The 16,148-nt window shown below is 50.4% G+C and overlaps 1 protein-coding gene across 3 annotated transcripts in view; it reads right to left on the reverse strand.

The window, feature by feature from the left end:
* Nucleotides 1-16,148, reverse strand: part of SEPT9 (septin 9) — a 245,154-nt gene that overhangs the window by 66,363 nt on the left and 162,643 nt on the right. Inside the window, exon 1 of one of the 3 annotated variants that reach the window (XM_019542694.1) lies at nucleotides 1,269-1,357. The exons of the other annotated variants lie outside the window; for them this stretch is intronic. The gene's annotated coding sequence lies outside the window, so the exon portion shown is untranslated. Of the gene's footprint in view, nucleotides 1-1,268; nucleotides 1,358-16,148 lie in introns of those variants that run through there. 3 annotated transcript variants of the gene reach the window in all.

Here is a 16,148-nt window from a genome sequence, read left to right on the forward strand (position 1 = left end):
GCCTGTGCTCAACAAGGTCAGAAGAGACCTGCTGTTGGTTCCTTCTGGCCTTAAACTCTGAAATCTATGAAAACCTTGAGGCAGTCTAGTGTGCAACTGGAAACGTTTAAGTCACTCAGCCAGTAACAATGGCACAGTCACAAACAGCTGCTTGCTCAGCCCCTTATGGGAAAAGCAGCATCCTTCAGAACAGCAAGAAAGGGGCCTGTGGCAGTAAATGGATCAGGCCAGATTCACTGACTTCAGGGCTATACCTTGGGGGAGAGGGCTATGCCTTAGGGACACCTCCTTCCAATACTTGCTGCCTGAGAAGTCTCAGATAAGCATTTACACAGCAAAACCCAAGCTTTCCCACACCATGGCCTTTTCAACAAACACATCCCCATGGCCATTTCAACGCACACATCCCCAATCCTTGCTGCTTGGTCCACAGCCAGCCATTGCAAGCGATAAACTGAAGAGCAGGGGTTGCCCCCCCGCCGCCGCTCAGTGTCAGAGAAAACATCCTGCCCTCCCACACTTTAAAACTGCTGCAGACCTCAGAGTTTCCATCAGTTTAACGTAAGGCAGCAGCAGAGATGTTGCCTCAAACCAAAACCTGTGAACGGCGGATTTAGAGAGAAATGCTAAATGTTTAAAGAGAGGCACAAGGTGAGCAACCCCCAGACCTACTTCTGGGGCTTACAGGGAAAAAAAAATCCAGCCACTTGCACCAAACTCTTGCAAGCCAGATCACTAGAGAAAGGCTGGGGGAAAGTTACAGTGAAGTCTCATGCCTCTGCCTCAAGGAGAGCAAAGCTGCTCGCAGAACAGCCTTTGAAAGCAAGGGAAGGAAACGATCAGAGGCAGAAATTAAAGCATTCGGCTCCCTTGGCCAAATATTTACAAAGAGATAGCTGTGAAACACAAAGCTCTTTTTCTTCTGTCTGCTGCAGAATCTGGTGAGGGCATTGAAACAAAATTCCCCCCATCCCTGTCCTTACAGCGACTCAGACTGGAGGCAAAGCGCTTTCGGCGGGGTTCAGCAGCAAGTAGCTGGCACCCGGCGGAAACCTGCCCATCTCCATGGAAAAGCAGTCTGAAGCCTGCGTGCCCTGAGCCTGGCACGTTTCAGTCGGCTTGTCACAAGCTAGCCCGGAGCAGAAGGATCTGCCCCGTGCCCCAGCCCACCCGCAGCCCTGCGGGGCAACGTGCGGCAGGAGAGAGGGCCCACGGCCAGGAAGCAGTGGGATTATTTGAAAGAACAAAGGGAGCATGAGGAGACTCACCCAAGCAGTTGAAACACTCAAGCCTCCTGGATGTGTTAGCAGAGAAGGTCCCACCCCCTCCAGGGTCACATGGTTCAGAGTGCTCGTCAGTGATCAAAGGGGCTTTGTCACTGTGAATAATGAGCATCCCACAGTGCAGCAGAGGTAGGCAGTGACTGGAGGGGGAGTTTCCAGGGATAATTACTGCCCAGGGTGGAACTGGCTCAGGGAGGGGAGGGGGGCAACAGGAACTGGCTCAAAAGGACCAATTAGACAGAAAGTGCTGTGGCACAGTACTGCAGAAGAAAGCCTCTCCCCTGGATCAAGGAGCGGAGATAAAGCCAGCTCAGCTGATGTGAACTGCACTAGGCAGGGAAAGCTGGGGGAGCTCCCGGCCAGCGCGTGGGAAAGTCGGCACACAGGCAAGGCCGGAGGGGGAGCATGCAGCTAACCGTGCTGGGTGCTGCCATGGTGGGATCGCAGCACCCTGCACTGCATCAGGCCACGTGGCTAAACCTTCACACCCTACTTGTGCTCTTGCGGCCGTACAGCTGAGGGCAAGCAAAACTAGGAGGCATCCGAAGTCTCTGGGCTTGGGGCTAGGATGCCTGCCAAAGGATTTGGAAGTAGCTGAAGCCCCAGCCTGGGGTGGAGGATACTTGTCAGTAGCAGGACCACATATGGTTCTTGGACAATTCAAACAGATTAATTTGGTCTGGGACATGAAAAACATTTCCTTAAAAATAATAGTTAAAAAAAAATCTGCACCCTACTTTACCTGCCACAGGTGCCACAGAGATCGTGTCACACACAGGCAGTCAGTGGCAGAGCACCCAGAACCCAAATCTTATTCCTAGCCCTGTGCTTCTGCCACAAGAGCATCACCTTGCTCCCAAAAGAGCCCCTTGGTTGGCTCTTCTGTTGCCGTGAGTGGCCAGGTTGTGTTTAACAACACTTTGCATTTCTACATGTGCCAGGGGGTGGGTGAGGTGGCCCAGGGATCTTCTCACCCCATGCTGATCCTATCCTCCTCCCAGTCCAGACCAGCATCTTCTTTCACTGCCTGATCCTGTACTGAGGTCACAACCCGGGCTATATTCTGCACTACAAGCACCAAAGATACTAAATCCTCTCCACTTTACCACTGAGACCTTCCTGAGGAGCCAGCCCCCATCCAGGGCAATGAGGTCGCCACGTCCACAGTCCTGCTATTGTTTGGCTGCCCAGGCAGGCGGCATGGTTGGAGAAGCCCATCAGAAGGGATCTGCACACACTGTGCACCGTGGAGCTCAATCCCACAGGTTCCCTCTGCAGTTTCTTGCAGCAAGAACTGGTGGGGAGGGAGGGGCACGTACCTTCCTGAACCCTTACTAAGAAACCCTGACTAAGAAAGCCTACCTAGGGAAATGATTGAGAAGAGTAAGTGAGCTGAGGCTTGCTTTATGAAGAACTTGTATTGGGAAGTGAAATATGTATTTATAAAACAAGAATCTTGAGGGATTCAGCCTGGCAGAGACCTATGTACATGGGGCTCAGTTCTCCACCATCCTGCATCTTGCCTGGGCTTTTCCACCTTTGCAAAGGGGCCATAAAGGGCTGGCACTCTACCTTGGCAGCATTTTACAAGTACAGCAAAAGCTGTGTTAACCAGCACTTTATTAGGAAAACTCTATTAACTGGCATCCAGGGGATGCGGAAAAAGCAAAACTGGAAGTACCACTTCCGGGTTTCGCTGCTGCAGCCACGAGCAGAATTCTTGCCACTTCTTTGGCCCACGGCCCCGGGCAAAACAGCCTGCGCAGGGCCCCCCTCTCTGTCCCCCGGCACACTGATGCCAGGGACTGTGCCAGATGGTGCACATTTGATTAACGGGCATCCCCCATTCCCAGGGGATGCTGGATAACACAGCTTTTACTGTACTTTGCAGGGGCATCACACACTGCGTAGGGCAGTACAGATCCAGGGCCTGTATCAATCAGGCTTAGAGCCCAAGAGTGGGAGTTTACCCAGGTGTGTACTGAGGACCACTGCCTGGGAAGAGATGCCCTGTCAGCTTTTCCAGTCCCTGAATCATGAACTATTAGTGATACTGAAACTGTAGGGAAATGGAAGATGAGAGTAATTTCCCAATTACTCTCTTATAACAACTTTAGATTCTGACTTTGGTTACAAACAATACATTATGCAATAACACAGGGAGCCACAATGTAATCTGTCAGTCAACATACAGTGGATTCTCCTGAGACCACACTGTTTCTTAGGCTTTTGTACTATGACTTCTTCACCCAAGTGACATATCCAGACTGGGTCAGCAAGTGCAGTGGTTTGTGAATCAGTGCATCAGAAGGGCAGAGGTGCAAGGTTTTATCTTGTGCCAAGAGTTCAGTAAATCACTGCTCTATTCTCATTATCCAATCATGGGATTCAGTGCCACCTAGAGCAGTGACCCTAATTAATGTCCCATGCCTTCAGGGAACACCTCTGGTGCAAGATCAACCTCCAAGGAAAACACTTATAGCATTAAAGCCTCTGTTAGGGGCTACAACAGATATGCATACAGGTAGCTTCTCCACATATCCAACCCCTGCCCACAGTCTGCTCTCGACTGCCTCCTAGTTGACTTACTCAGACTGAGGGGTGCATGCTGAGGAGGGCGAGAAGGGAGCAATTACCTTTGGACTGCCTTACTCAGCTGTGCACCCACAGCCTCAAAAATTATGGAAGTATTAAGACATGAAGCTTCTCCCTGCCCCATCTCTTGGGGCTGGTTCTCAATCTCAGTACAGTAAGTCATTTATAACTGTGGGGGACAAAAAATCCATCTCATGTCTGCCATCTCAAATCCCCATGTGGGGCTGAGCAAGTTGTCTCCATTAACAGCAGTTAAAAGAGATGCAGGGAGGAAGAGCTTGGCCCTCTCATAACAGCTCCCCCAGGACGTTTTTGTTTTCTTCCCTGCCATTCCCATCCCTGTGGCTTCTCTCCTCTGTTCCTTGTATACAAGGGAGATGAGGGAGACCAGTAGGTGCCAGGCTGCTTCCCCAGTGTCCTATATACAGACATCCAAGTTGTCCACAACTGAAGTTACTACATAAATACACTCCCCGGTGGAATACATGCAACAGTAATTCTGACGCAATATGCAAACAAAATCCTTGGTTGGTGTCTGGCTCCTGAATCCAATCTGGGACTCTGAGCTGGACAGTCCTGGCTAATACAACAATGCTGGGAATTGTGGGTTTTGTAGAGAGGCAGGCTCTTACATCTGCAGTGGACTTCAGCATGCCTGGGTGGTCACGTGCTGAAGCTGACACTGGGCAGAAATGAGCACCCGCTGCACACAGGACAGTGCAACCTACAGCTTCTCAGATCACAGTGCTGCCATGCTGATGTGGCCATGTAAAACCACATCCATGAGACAGAGTAAAAGTGGGCGAGACACTCACTGCAGCAATCCCACTCAGTCATCCACATCAGGGCATGCAGCAGAGGCCATATCAACAGAAGAGTCCTGAGTTCCTCTCATCTTCCCACCATGCCTCTGCCAAGGGATAGGAGCCAGTCTGATGAGCTTCTCATCTCCTTGCCTGCCATACCAAGTCTCTGAGATACTGGTGATTTGGGGGCTGGCATTTGGGCCCTTCTTGTCAACAAAACTGTCAGCTTCAATCCAACGTCTTTCCATAACCACACACGACTGTAGGTGGTTTCACCAGACAGAGTGCACCACAGGACTAGAATCACATCTACAAGTGCATTGTCCATAACCAGCAAACCAGCCAACCTAAGCAACAGGAGAAGGGTTTGGCTACGTGGAGCTGAGTCCGGGAAGGCCCCGCACATTGAGAGGGCTCCCCACCTCCCACAGGCTGATTGTCAACGTGCAGGCCCAGCTCCATGGAGAAGGGGAAAGGCAGATGGGGTGGAATAAAATCAGAGATTGTCAAAGTTGCAAAGGGATGCGGGCACCCACATCTCATTAAGAATAAGAAGTATTTGGGCACCCACCTGTGGCAGGCAGGTTTGCAAAGCTCAGTTCAGCTCATGATCCTAGCTTTGGCAAATGGCAACGCATTTAAAATTGCACACACTTCCAGGTCCCCTCGCCCCCGCTGCAGAAGGCTGTATGGACGTTCTCAAAGAAGCATGAGGAAGCAGGGGGCTCTACGTGGGAGCTCCCTGAGAAACAACTGCGCCAGGCACTGCTAAGATAGAGCCCAGGATCAGCCATGGCCCCTCCTTTCCTGCTACCTGGCTCTTCACTTACTCCAAACCCAGGCACCTAGACATCTTCCCCGCCCCCACCCCTTCCCATCCACATCCACTACATCCTACCTCCCCTCCACACCAGGCCTTTCTTATCCTCCTGCTGTGAAAACACAAGAAAAGCCCAACCTTGAGGGGTCTGGCTTCTGTCACCAACTACTGGGCACAAGCAGCCAGGCACTCGCATACGGTTGCACAGGGAGTATGTTCAGTGTTACATGTCAAAAAAATCCACCCTGGAGCTCTGACAAAGGCGTGTTTCCTGTGCTGAGGCCTGCATCATGCCACTGGCATTTCTCCCATCATTCCTCCCCCAAGCCAAGCCACTTCTGCACTATTTTTTTCCCATCTTTCAACTTCCTTTGTGTTTGGGTCACCTCTTCTCAAGGACTCTGGCTTTGCTGCAGTCCCATTCCCTGGTGCACAGCCCCAGAGATCGAAGCATGGTTTCTTCCTTATCCCTTGGAGGTGGGGGCAGCAGAGAGGTCAGGGAGAGCAATTCCACTCAGCCAAGGATTAGGGAAAGAAGAGTAAATCTCAGCTGCAGCCGACGGGTGGGAATAAGGATTCAGAGTTTGTTGCTCGACTCTTTACTCATGTATTAAGTGCTCTGGATTAGTTCAGTGTTAATCCTGGCTTCTCCAGCCCAGCGCACTGACAGCAGCCTGCTGTCAGTCAGACCCACAGCCTTGCTTAGCTTCTCCAGAGTTTCCTGTTAGTTGCTTTAAAACCTCTGCTAATGTCCCCCTTATACCAGCGCTCCGCACTGGTTCACCGGTGGCTTCTGAAGCTCTCTCAAAGCACAGCACTAGTTTTCCTCTTTGGGAAGAGCTAACAAACATGCTAGCTACAAAGATACTACACCTAAACAGTCGGGGATGGAGACTAGCCCAACCAATTCAACTTTTCCCTTAGGCCACCTATTCTCAAACAGGGCATTATAGGACCCTGAGGTGCCTTGAGATCCGTTCAAGGGTGCCACAGAGTGCCACACAATGTTAGTACTGCTAGGTTTACAAACACGATTTGACATAGAAATCCACAGTTGTGGTCTTTCTGAGGTCTTTGCTCTATTATTTCTCTGTAGTCAAAAAAAAAAGTGAAAACTTAAGAGCTGGCATTTTCCAAGGGGTCCAGAAAAGGTTGAGACTACTACTTGAGGCTAATTCCTTCCAGAACAGAGACAGCCTCGTAGTGAAAGCACCACCTGCATTGGGACTTAAGAAAGTTTAAGTTTCTAGCTCTGCCACACACGTCCTCTGCGACCTTGGCAAAGTCGCTTACAACCCTACACTCAATCTGGGGGTAACTTCAACGGAGCTTCGCTCACTGATCCCAACCAGGGATCTGATCCAAAGATTGTTCTCCAAACAGTATTATTCTACAATCATCTATCTTGTCTGCCTTGATTTCATTTCCCCATCAATAAAGCAGAGGAAATGATACCGTCTTCCCTTTGCAGAGTGTTTTAGCACAAGCCCTGTTTAGGGGAAGGAATGATTCTTGTCATCATCCCCAGTGGGGTAGCAGGAGCTGACTTTTTATATAGTAACTGCCAAAAACCAGCGGAAAATATTCAAGGAAGAGAAAGCAGTACTGATGAGGGTGAGGAGAAATCTCCACAGATCAAGGAGATTAGGAAATGCTAGAAAATAGCTCAAATACCACATAGAATAAAAAAGGCTTAGGATTCTTGCCTTAATTAAAATTGTTGTGCATCCCTGCATCCCACACAGCAGTTCTTCATGCCAGAGTATCATCTGCCCTGACCACTAGGTTGATTTTGCTGTCGGAGCATGGAAACACCCTTGGCTGGAGGAGATGCACATTCTACCATCTTATGCTTGGCTGAGCCCGTGCTGAGATTCATGCTTTTCGCTGTACGGATGCCAGATGTTCTCTGTGCAGCTAGGAGCACATCCTAAATTACAGTGAGATGGGATTTTTCAGGCCACTTGCAGGCACTGATGAGGGCAGAAACTAATTAGAGTGCAGAGATCTGCATAATCATTTGCATGGTTATGAGGAAAAAATATATAGTTATTACGCTAGGCAGAGCCCATTAGCCAGTCAGAAAATCTGGATGACCTGTTTGAAGAGGTACGTAATTGAGACCTCATTTCTCAAATTTCCACTTCAATTGGCTGATGGGTTGCACTTTGCATAATTGCTAAATGGTTATTTTTCAATAACCTTTTGGTAATTATTCAAATCCCTGCACTCTGATTGGTAGCTGCACTCAGATTTTCATACCCCTCTGCACACACCAAACATGTTGGCTTCCACTTCTGGCCTCTGTCATTTAACCCAAACCCATACGTTAGATTAATCAGAGATGGTATTATCTTTACCTGAGCTGAGGGATGGTGGGGAATATACACTTAACAAGGAGAAGGAGCAGGATGAAGAAGGCAAAGGAGGCTGGGATTAAAGGTGGTGGGAAATAGGCAGAAGGTCAGAAGTTGAGGTCACCATGTCTGCTGCAGGCATATGGACTGGGAACTGAGGACAGGAGCCAGCTGGAGTAGTGGGACTGACAATAGTCCATCAAATGCAGGCCTCTTATGGGCCAAGATCACCCTGAATGGCACTGTGTAGTTAAGAGTAGAGACTTATCCACGGGCTATGCAGGTTCCTCTACGAGAGTCTACTATAGCCTCTCAATGCAAGGAACCTGGCTATATGTTTTATTTTTATGGAGATAAGGGATTTCTCCCTAGCTTGCTCCTTTGGCCTTTTGGCTAAGGGCAAGCAAGACTCAGGAGCATCTGAACCCCAAGACCTCCTGCCCTTGTACTTGCATGTAGGGTGCTTGCCATGGATTTGGGAGAATCTGAAGGCCCAGGCTGAGGAGTCTGGGAGGGAGGATACTTGCTGGCGGTAGCACCACGCAGACTTGAATGACTGAGCTCTGCTCAGTCGACAGAATTCGGAACTGATCTGGCTAATTTGACCCGAGACATGAAATTAAAAATATATATGTATTAAAAAAAAGGAAAGCAAAGAACATTTCTTGACACTAGAGCTGGGAGATCCCTGTTAAACTGGAGGCAATAAAAGTACCCTGGGCTATTAAGCGCATCTTCTGCCCTCCTAGAAGATCAGCTATCCCACGATATGGTTATTTCCTGGTAAAGTCTAAGTGGCCTCAGGTTATCATTTAATCTTTCTATTTTCATGCAAATATTTCTGAATACTTGTTGTCATGCTGGTAATGCTGGGAGGCTCTACCCAGTCTCTCTGAAGGCTGACAGGCTGCTCCTCTCCCACTAACCCAAACAGGCTACCACTTAATATAAACTGTCCAGGCCTTCCCGATATATCAATTTGTTCATTGAAGACTGACGTGTATTTCCCCACCCCCTGTGCTTTCCTCTTGAAGGAAACAGCTTTACCCTTTTGGGACTGCTTGCTTCACAGAAGCACCTAACAAGGAGTTTCTTCTAATTAGTTTTGCCTGGATTTGTTTTTGCAATAAACAGTCGGGTCTGAGTTCTGCAGCACCAATATGGGAAGGTTACAATACTAGTGGGCCACATCTCTTAGTGTCTAAAAGCAAACCCAATGCTACTTTTGCTTGCCATCTCCTGGACACGATGTGAAGTTGCATACCTGTTCACTTGCCATTAAAGTCCCTGTGGCTCTCTCTCCAAAGCAGGGGTGACAAATTGGTAACCCCAGACCTATTTCCCAGGGGGTAATGACATCCTCCTTAAACTTCCCATATTGTTCCAGTGGATTACAATGGTATTCAGAACATAGCCTAGAGCATGTGTGTGGCATTTATGTGCATTATCAAACAAGTACCTTGTTCAACCCCAGCAGCATTTTATTTGGAAGGGAGTTTCTGTTAACCACTATAACAAGCAGGCAAAGCACCTAAGCATGCACATACTGCCGTTTCATCATCAGTGGAAGGACTCATGTGTGCAAAGCCAGGTCTCTCTGAAACTCTGTATGCTTCGGAGCCCTGGTTCTGCAATATCCAGTATGCACTCACTGTCATTAGGATAAGTGCAACAGAGTCTGTGCACCCATGACCTCATGCTTCTCACAGGTATCATAGGCACCTAGCATGCTAAAAGCCACTGGACTGGTGCTGCTGTCACCCTGGAGATGGCCCAATTAAACCTGAAAGACTTGACTGAAATGGCTGAGCATCGGTGAACCTCACTAGTCTGAGCAGCAGCCATGGACAGTATCTGCACAAACTGCAGGAGTCTCCCTTTAAATTCACATCACTGGTTATTAAAGAGCTACTGACTGACAGCTGTGAGATTGCCTCCCCTTGCCCTAACCTCCCTCTTCCCTCCGGGGCCAGATTCTGATCTCAGCTCCACTGGTGCAAATCTGGAATAGATCTGCCGAAGAGTGACACATCAAACTTACAGCAAAATCTGACCACATGCATGGCAACACCACAGAAGTTAATGTGTTACACCCCAAGTGCACCTGTATCCAAAAAGCTCGAGAGCTTTGTTAATGACTCCAGGAGGACTAGAACTCGGGTCCAGCCAAAAACAACAGCCTTGACGGTGGGAGGCTGACAGAAGGGATATTTGATAGTGTACAAGGAAGGAAACTGGATAAAGTGATGCCTTCTATGCAATGAGGCATCCCACACTGCTCACCCTTTTATAGCACTCTGCTCCTATATTCCTTGGTGTGATCTCCATCAGGCCCTGACAAAAAAAAAAAATCACTGCTCCACTAGTGCACAGCTGTTCAACTAAAGTTGTTTCCCTCAGCAACCTTCTTGTGGATCCTATGGCAGAGGAAGGGGTGGGAATGGAGAGGGGACTGGATCTTTGTCTGTGAGGGGCTCACCACAAATAGGAAAACAATGGAGGCAGTCATCAGTCTTCATGAAAGCTTCCCAACTCCCCTTGTGGCATCACATTGCCAGTATCCCACAAAACCAAGTTTGTGAGCACCATAGTAATGGGTGAAGGGACAAAGACTATGCAGGGGCTGGCAGGGAGATGGTTAATACTCTTTCCCTGATAGAAACCTCTGCAGTGGGCATCTTCGACCAGGAGGCTCCACTATGAGGACAATAATTTGTGGCTGGCCTCAGCAGTTGCACACTGCAGGAACCGAGGGATTCTCCTTGAGCACGGGCACTCCTGTGCATCAGAGCTATGCTGGGAAAAAGCAGGATTCTGGCAATGGCCTGTTGCTTGCCTTGGGTACTTGACTCCATCTGCCATCTCAGGGGCAAAACGCTGGTGCTGTTACCTTCACCTGGCACCAGCTGTCCTGGCCGCTTGTCACAGGCTTCACTCAGGACTAATGATGCCACATGCCTCATTGCGGGTCACAGGCACAACAAATACTCGAGCACATCCAAGGAGTAAATCCTCCTCCCACAACCATCAGAGCATCCCAGTGAATGTGGGTTTTAATGCAGTGGCTCAAGGAATGAAGGCTGTGGGTAGCCTGAATTGTACTTGCACTAAGACCATTTTATGCCACAAAAGCAGTAAAAGAACTACCTGCCGATACCCAGCAGGTAGTCAGCCACATCAGGTGGTGCTAAGCTGGTGAAAGGATCCTACGCTGACCCTACCCAGGAGCTGGAGCAAGGTAATAAGAGGGTGTGCGCTCTGCTGCATCTATTCTCTGCTTCACAGAGCCAGCAGGAAGACATGGGAAGCAGATGGGAAAATGGAGCAGCTTTGAGGCTGCTCTAACTTCCACCAGGCAGGCCTCTAGATGGCCCCAAAACACAGGGAGTGCAAAGGTGGATGAAAACCTCCTGAGCTCTCAACCCAGTCCCATGCACAGGAATGACGTGACTGAGAACCAGACCCATCAGATCCCCTTTACCTCTAACTTGCTGATTTGAGTCCAGCCCAGACCAAAGGTGACTGAAAATTATGACCTTGATATGAGGAAAGACAGCCTTTGGCTTAAACTAATTCCAAGCAGACAAAGTCCTTGAGTGCAGTAACACCCTTCCTGGCACACTAGCAAAGGGCAAGAAACTAGTGTTGTTGCCAGGGGTGGTGCCTGCAGAGCAGGGCAAGGGCTCACTGGTGAGTGACACCTGGATTGCCGCCCACAATGCCATAATCCCATCAGAGCCAGGAAGCCATTTCTCCCCTAGTTACTTATCTGATTCCTTATCCCTATAGACTGTGGGGAGCCCAAGTACTAATGTGTTTAGCCTCACAACAGCCCTGTGAGGCTTGAAAGTGCTGCAATTCCCCTTGCAGAAAGAAGGGGTCTGGGTTGAGGGGTCTATGTGGCAGTCTAGTGGCTGTGATGGTCCAGGGGAAAAGCAAAAGCAGAGCTTGTTTGGTACTATCTGTTCTCAGACCAACTTCACACCTGGGAGAGATCTCAAAACCTGGTGCAGTGCTATAATTAGGAGACAGGAAACTTGAGAGATCTCCACTGTATACTGATAAAATGCATTACCAAACAAGTCTTGATTCTCAAAACCTCTAAGGGAGGGGTATCAGACTCATTCTGGGGGCCAGACTAGGCCCACACCAGAAGGCTTCTCTTGGGCTGGATCCATGGGATCAGCAACGGCAATAGCACTAGGTCTAGTGGTGGCTGCGGCGGGTCCGCAACCCTCACGTGCCCTCCTGCTGCTGGCCATGTCCAGTTGGGTCCATAACCACACCCCAGGAGACTGGCAAACCAAAGGAATAGTTCTGTGGGCTGAACCTACATACAACACTTCTGCTCTATGGTATTTAAGCACCTAATTCCCAAGCTCTTATTACGGCACCTAACTCGCACTGAATGATTTTCAGTCAGCTTAGGTTTCTAAAGTCTGTTGTGGATCTAGCCCTGACTCACCCCAGAGCATGCAGGAAGCATGCAGGAGAGGAAGAACTGTAATTCCTGATCCAAGTTAATGATCTAGCCCTTGCATCGCCTACCTCTCCATCAGTCCTTGCACCTAGAACACAAACCAGGTTCAGACCCATGTGCAAGAACCCCCAGCGCTGCAGCTGCGCACACCCCAAAGAGGCAGATGGTGGCAATGTATTTTTCTCCTGAAGCCTTGTTTCTGCTGGATCCCTGGCCTCTGCTTCTGGAATCGAGTAGCACTGAGAAAGTCTCTTGATAGTGTTTCAAATGTGCCTTTGAGCCCAGGAAGCAGTTTGGCACTGAGCCGTGTTCTACAGATAGGGGTGGAGGGGCAGGTGGTTTTCAATAACCTGCAGACTCTGTAGAGACTACAGCTGCTTTTGGTTTGAGGTTTTCAGTTCAACAGGATATAGCTTTTGTTTCTGATATGCTGCCTTTTGTAGTGCCAATAGCTGAAAGATCAGTTACTGAATTCAGCATTTGAGCACAGGGAGGCCATCTCTGCTCATAGATTCACAGGATCCTTAGTACTTCTAGATGTTCACAGGACCCATAGGGACTAAGGGGTAAAAAGCAAAAGGCAGAGGGAGAAGCTCAGGGCTGCCTCATTGACCTGTATTTGGTTTGAAGAGTGTCTGAAGGCTCAGGTGAATGGCGAATGCTCAGCCCCACCCCTGCAGCCTCTGCTGTCACAGTCCAGACCAGCCCTGTGTTCACTCCCAAGGACAGCAATTGCCCCAGATGAATGCAACCAACCCCAGACGAGTTCAGCCCCATTAGGTCTGGGCTCTGACGGGAAAGACTCAAAGATGGCTCCGAGACTGGAAGCCAGCCCCGAGTTCAGGAGTGCTTGGATCTGGGATTAGGGCTCAGACTCCCTTCCAGTAAAAGTAAATAACCCTGGAGACAGCCTGCCCAGAGCTCCAGATCTAGGACACAAAACCCACTAAGAACTGTTCCTACCCAAAGGACAAATGGCCTGTTCTGATTGGAGGCTGCACAAACAGGCCATCACCATCCAATTGTCACACATCAGCAATGACTCACCAGGAGAGGGGCCCTGGGGGCTGCCCCCTTTGAGAAACAATGGAATGTGGGACAATAAGCCACTACAAAACATTATAAAAGCTCGGCGGGCTGGAGAGACCCCTCATAAACATCAGGGCTAGGAACTGATGCCATCCCCATGGCTCCCTCCCTCCATTTTTTACTGCCCTGGTAAATCATTTACTGGAAAAGCCGTTTCCAAAATCCCCCGAAGCCCCTGCCACAATAAAATGTTGATGAAAAACACATGTCACTGTTCTTGCATCTTTAGATCCTACACGCTCTGAAGCAGGGACTGCAGCAGGACAGAGCTCTTATCCTGAGTGGGGGCCTTGGATGCTACTGTAAAAGAAATGGTAAAACACCAGAGGGAGATTTCTAAGGGCACAAAGCAAAATGACCATGCCCAACTCCTGCTGGAAACCTGTGGGGGTTAAATGCTTATTTTCTCTTTGTTCCTTTTAAAAAAAAAAAAAAATCTTTCCCCTTTATTACCACCAGACTCCTCCTAGCAATGTGCAAACTGGTAGAAGCCCTCCATGGAAGAGTGCTCAGGAGGTCTGGGATCATCCTGTACATCCCAGCACTCTAGCTTTGGTTCTGCACATTTATGCATGATGCCCTGTAGGGCTGTGGCTCAACACCAAGCAGTACAACAGAAAGGTCACCCAGGAGGTGAACACCCAAACATCGTAATTTCCATGCTAGAGGGCAGGAAGTCTCTTGCCTCTTTGGCATATACTCCCTTTACAAAAGTGTAGAGTGAAAAGGGGCAGGGAACAGCCCGTGTGACTTTATTGGGAGTCTCATGATATTTGATGTTTTCATGAATCCCCAGCTCCCAGAGCCAGGTGATTATTGGAGAATCCAAACTTTCCCTAAACTAAATAACTTTCTAGGCAAGAAAAGCCTAGAACATGAATCAAGCAGAGCCTAAGGACAGAAGTTGCGCATAAACTGATTTAAGTGATGATCAGAAACTGGTTTAAACCTGTAACACAACAGACATTCAGTGCACATCAACCAGTTTCAAAAAGGCCAAACTGGCTTAAGATAAACCTGGTTGAATGTAGCAGAGTCCCCCTGCACCCTAGCATGCTTTTCAGCCCTGGGCTGGGCTGAAATGTCTGCTCTAGAAATCAGGCTGGTCCCACCACTCTAGCCAGAGCAGGGGAGGTGGTGTGGCCAGGTGTCCACCAGCATGGCTGCAAGGGGGTTTACTCTCCCTCCGTCCCCTCTTCCCCTGGGGGACCACAGCCAGGGTCTGCCTGGCCAGAGCAGAGCAGCCCCTGTGGAGGTCCCCCGCACCTCCACTCCAGCGGCAGGGGCAGGACACGTCCAGACTCAGCCAGCATGGCCTCGCCATCCATCCGCTTCTCCCAGGGCTGTGGCTGGGGTTGGGGCTGAGCCGAGCTGAGCCGAGCCGAGCCAGGCCAGCCCACGGGCACTGCTGAGGATGGGCGTGGAGGGGCTAGCTCGGGCTGGGTTGTAGGGGCAGGGTCTTTCCCAGCCAGCTGCAGCTTGGGCTGGGGCCATGGGAGCTGTGCACCCAGACTGCCTCCCCCCCGTGCCCAGGCTGGGCTGAACTATTATGGAGCTACATCCAGCTGGAAAGGGCCCTGCCCCTGAGGCCCAGTCAGCCCCTCTGCACCTGCCCTCAGCAGCACCTGCAGCCAGCCCTGCTCAGCCCTAGGACAAGCAGGCAGATAGCAGGTCCAGCCCAGGCCAGGCTGCGAGGGCAGGGCCCTTTCCCAGCTGGCTGCAGCTCCTCACAATCCAGCTCAGCACTCACGGGCAGTGGCTGGCTCGGCAGCAGTGCAGAAGCGATGCCACTGCAGCTGCAGGCAGGCACCTTGGCAGCCAGACTGTCCATGTGGGATAAGTCCTTCATGCCTGCAGCTGCCTGGGCCAGTTCGGAGGTGCTGGTAGGCCTAGAGCCCAGCAGCCACCGCGGGGGCTGATGTGCTCGCAGCCACTGCTGCACCTCCTGCAAGGTGCCTGCTCATCTGCAAGTTGCTCACCTGCCGGTGTAGTGCCATCACCTTCACGCCACTGCCAGGCCAGCCACCTCCCATGTGCACCAGGCTGTCACAGAGCCACAGCTGGCTGGGAAGGGCCCTGCCCCCAAAGCCCAGCCTGGGCTGGCCCCTCCACGCCCACCCTCAGCAGCACCTGTGGGCTGGCCTGGCTCAGCCCTGCAGCCCCAGCCTCAGACCTGGGTGAGGTGGGTGGATGGCAGGGCCATGCCAGCTGGCTCTGGCCATGCCCATCACTGCACAAGTGGCCAGCGGGGTGTAAAGCTGGGCAGACCCCGGCTGGAGTCCCCATGCCCATGGGACAGAGGAGAGACAGGGAACAAGCCTGGCAAGAGCTGCTTCCCCCTCCAGGCATGCCCTGGCCTGCAGGGTAGGGGTTTAAACTCCTCCTCAATCGTACTTAGCCTGCCAGGGCCTGGCCATGCACTGCCGGTCCCTGCATCAGCTTCCCTCCAGCCTTGTTGCTGCAGCTGAAAAGAAGGGAGGGAGCACCCTAGCACCCCCAGCTTCTAGCCGGAGCCACTGCAGGCATGCAGGTGCTTTTCCAGAATCAAAAGTGAATGTAAATGCACTTGTAAATCAGTTCAATCTATGCAGGTTAGACTAACCTGCAAAGATTGAATCCATTTAGGCTTGGGCTTTTGAATGTCTGTACTTAGCCTAAAGGAGTAAAACCCAGACAGCAGAGCAAAGGCACCAAAATTATTTTTGTAAAAACAAAATC

This window comes from Crocodylus porosus, unplaced genomic scaffold (genome assembly GCF_001723895.1).
Source record: "Crocodylus porosus isolate Cpor-Errol unplaced genomic scaffold, CroPor_comp1, whole genome shotgun sequence".
In the NCBI taxonomy this organism is placed as follows: domain Eukaryota; kingdom Metazoa; phylum Chordata; order Crocodylia; family Crocodylidae; genus Crocodylus; species Crocodylus porosus.